Raw genomic sequence first — 4446 nt, 5'->3', positions numbered from 1 at the left:
CGGGGCCCGCGGCCTCCCACGTCCCCAGCTACGCTAATCCACGGCCGAGAGCCGCGCGCCAGGCGAGAGCAAGCGATGGCCGAGCCGCCGCGCCCGCCCCCGGGTCCAACTCCGTAGCTGCCACTGCCGCCTTGTGGCCTGTGACGCGCAGTGAGGCTCAGGGGTGAGAGCTGCGGGTGAAGGATTCTATTCAGAAGTGAATTGTCTGAGACTTTTTTAGGCTTTTAAGTTAAAAAACGTATCCTAGAAAGTAAGTAAATGTTTGCATTGCTGATAAGCGTTCCCACTCTGAGCGCTCATTGAATACTCCTACAATGACTTAACCCATGCGTCTGTTAAAGGATTTTCAATGAATATTAGCGTTGCGCTAAGAAGAGAGACAGGATGCCTGTGTCGGGGCTGTAGACGGACGGAGAAGCTCCCTTTCATCTTCTCCCCACTGGAGGCTTTTGGTCAAAAAAGGGAGAATGACAAGAGCAAAGTAAGGAAAGGCGCTGTGTTTGACCAATTAAGAGGCTAAGGGTGGTGTGGGGAAGGAGGCACTGGAGAGTTTACACTAAAAGAAGTGTGCAGAGAGAGCTAGCATTTTGCATGTGTCCCTTCCCCTCCCTAAGACACATGAATGAGACCTTAAGCTTCCGCGCCAGGCTGCTGGGTTCAATCGGCCTCCTGTTAATACCTATCTGTAAGACCTTGAGCAAGTTACTTACTGGACTCCTAGGTTTGCTGTGGGGACTTGATAATCATGTAATCCGTATTTATAGATGAGGAAAATGAAACAGAGCTTAATATATGACTAGCATTATTCGTGGTAAGCACAGTTTAAGTGTTTGCTGCTGCTGTTGCTGTTGTTATTGTTATTTTGGAAAGCAAAGCCTCTGTCCTCCTTCATAAAGATAATGGGCGTCCTAAATTACAATCTTGGGGTATATGCCCCAGGAAGGGTACCAGTGTTCACACCCCTGCTCCTAGTCTGAGATCAGTGACCATCCCTCTTCATTCATCTCTGTCTCACTATATTTATATTATTTTTAAGATAAGTAGATAAAAAATCACTTCCGGAAATATTAATCAACTCCAGTCTCCTAGAGTTGCCTTGTTTCACATCTTCTTTTCCTTCAGTGTATAATTTGCCTAAAGCTTTTTCTTCTCAGAACCCCCTCTTATTGTCTAGCCTAATTATTCTTTTGAAGACACCTCTGATTGGGTGTTAGCATTCATATGTCATTAATTTCATCCTGTCCTCTGGCCTTTTTCAAGCAAATCTGGGAAACAAGCCAGAAGAGTATACAATTATTGTAGGAGCTGTGGTATTCTAAGCATTCTGTACAAAAGCACCAACCCAGTGTACCAGAATCACTCCCATAGTGTTTATCCCTAATGCAAAACCTTAATTCAATGCAGTAAGCAAATTCTGAATTACACCATTTGTAGCTGAAAATTCTGGGTTAGGACAATTCTCACAGTAACAGAGGTCATTGAATTTCGGCATCAACAATTTATGTGGTCAGAAACATGAAGGCAACATTTGTGAAACATCTAGAATACAATTTATTTTACTTAGTAACTTCTGAGAAGCTAATCTAGAATATTTAAGATAAATACATTTAGTTTCATCCTTACTATTCATCTGGTAGTTACTCCTTAGGTTAAAGTAGCAGGAAACTTGCAACGTTTCAGGCTTTCAAATAGAGAGGGAGACTAAAAATCTATTTTGGGTGTGAAACTTCCAGGAGTTTGAGAGTATGGCATTTACAGACAGGTTGGACTGCTCTGTAGAGCAGTGGTTGAGGAACCGTTGGGATTCGGAGGTTGTTTGCAGCGCCAGTGCACGAGCAAATGCTCGGCGTTCATGAAGAACAGGGACGTGGTACCTGGCCCTGTGGCACCCTAATGGCAGGAAAGACCCTACCACTTAAAGGTCTTGGATATCTAGAAAATATACTCCAGTATTAGAAACTTAAAACTGTTCACTCACGGAAGTAGATACAGTAATAACATTTTTAAAAGATTTCTCTAGAAAATGGAGCATATTATTCATAATTCAATTTACAGAATCATCATTATAGCCATCAACTATTTCTATTTCATTACACTTTTATAAAGACAAGTCATTAGGGGACACTAAATGGCTCCAAATAACTGCATTTTCACACTTCTTCCCTTGGCCTGAGAGGTGGCCAGGCCCCTGCCTCTCTTTCCATCCCTCTCTTCCACTAGAGAGAAACCACAGTGGTTTCTTTGCTATTTCTGGAACAAGCCAAGCGTGCCTTTCATTTTTCTTAGTAGACTTTTTTTTTTTTTAGAGCAGTATTAGGTTCATAGCAAACTGAGGAGAAAGTACAGAGATTTTCCATATGCTCCCTCCCCGCCACACACACAGCCTCCCCATGGACACATCATCATCACCCGAAGTCCATAGCTTATGTTAGGATTCACTCAGTGTTGTACATTCTATGGGTTTGGACAAATGTATAATGACATGTATCTACCATTATATTATCATACAGAATAGTTTCACTGCCCTAAAACTCTTCTGTCTATTAATCCCTCCCTCCTTCTCTCCTAACCCCTGGCAAACACTGATATCTTTTCTATCTCCAAAGTTTTGCCTTTTCCAGAATGTCATGTAGTTGGAAGCATACTATGTAGCCTTTTCATATTGGCTTCTTTCATTCGGTAATATGCATTTAAGGTTCCTCCATATCTTTTCAATGGCCTGATAGCTCACTTCTTTCTAGCGCTGAATAATATTTCATTGCCTGGGTATGTCACAGTTTATCCACTTACCTACTGAAGGACATCTTGGTTGCTTCCAAGTTTTGCCAATTATGAATAAAACTGCTGTAAACATCCCTGTGTGGATTTTTGTGTGGCTATAAGTTAGCCACTCCTTTAGGTGAATATCAAGTAGCACAATTACTGGATTGTATAGTAAGAGTATGTTCAGTTTTGTAAGAAAATGCCCATGGTCTTCTGCGGTGACTGCACGACTTTGCACTCCCACCAGCAATGAATGTGAGTCCCTCTCGTTCCACGTGCTCACCATCATTTGGTGTTGTCAGTGTTCCGGATTTTGGCCATTCTAATAAGTGTGTAGTGGTATGTCACTGTTGTTTTAATTTGCATTTCCCTGATGACATACGATGTAGAGCATCTTTTCATGTGCTTATTTGCCATCTGTATATCTTCTTCAGTGAGGCATCTATTAAGGTCTTTGGCCCATTTTTAAATTGGGTTGTTTGTTTTCTTATTTTTGATTTTTAAGAATGTTTTTGTATATTTTGGATAAGAGTCCTTTATCAAATGTGTCTTTTGCAAATATTGCTGCCAGTCTGTGGCTTGTCTTCTCATTCTCTTGACATCATCTTTCACAGAGCAGAAGTTTTTTGTTTTTTGGGTTTTTTTTTTTTTTTGTGGTATGCGGGCCTCTCACTGTTGTGGCCTCTCCCGTTGCGGAGCACAGGCTCCGGACGCGCAGGCTCAGCGGCCATGGCTCACAGGCCGAGCCGCTCTGTGGCATGTGAGATCTTCCCGGACCGGGACACGAACCCATGTCCCCTGCATTGGCAGGCGGACTCTCAACCACTGCGCCACCAGGGAAGCCCAGAGCAGAAGTTTTTGATTTTAATGAAGTCCAGCTTACCAATTATTTCTTTCATGGATAGTGCCTTTGAAGTTATATCTAAAAAGTCATTGCATACCTAAGGTCATCTAGGTTTTCTCCTATGTTATCTTCTAGGAGTTTTATAGTTTTGCAGTTTTACATTTAGGTCTCTGATCCATTTTGAGTTAATTTTTGTGAAAGGTGTGGGGTCTGTGTCTAGATTCATTTTTTTGCATGTGGATGTCTAGTTGTTCCAGCACCATTTGTTGAAAAACCTATCTTTGCTCTTTTGTCAAAGATCAGGTGACTCTGTGAGTCTGTTACTGGGCTCTCTATTCTGTTCCATTGATTTATCTGTCTCTTCTTTCACCAATACCACACTGTCTTGATTACTGCAGCTTTAGAGTAAGGCTTGAAGTTGAGTACTGTCAGTCCTCTAACTTTGTTCTTCTTCATCAATATTGTGTTGACTATTCTTGTTTTTTACCTCTCTGTATAAACTTGAGAATAAGTTTGTCGATATCTATAAAACAACTTGCTGGGATTTTGATTGGAAGTGCATTGAATCTATAGATCAAGTTGGGAAGAATTGACATCTTAGCAATATTGAGTATTCCTGTTCATGAACATTGAATATCTATTTGTGTAGTTGTTCTTTAATTTCTTTCCTCAGTTTTGTTGTTTCCTCATGTAGATCTTACACATATTTTGTTAGATTTATGCCTAAATATTTCATTTTGGGGGGTGCTAATGTAAGTGGTGTTGTGTTTTTAATTTCAGTTCCACTTGTTCATTGCTGCTGGAAAACAGTTGGCTTTTGTATATTAACCTTGCATCCT

Source organism: Delphinapterus leucas, chromosome 3, assembly GCF_059928025.1.
Source record: "Delphinapterus leucas isolate spDelLeu-1000000601 "Yukka" chromosome 3, BTC_Dleu_Yukka2, whole genome shotgun sequence".
NCBI classification, from domain to species: Eukaryota; Metazoa; Chordata; class Mammalia; order Artiodactyla; family Monodontidae; genus Delphinapterus; species Delphinapterus leucas.
The sequence above is the reverse complement of the archived record's forward strand: the minus strand, read 5'-3'. Positions refer to the sequence as shown.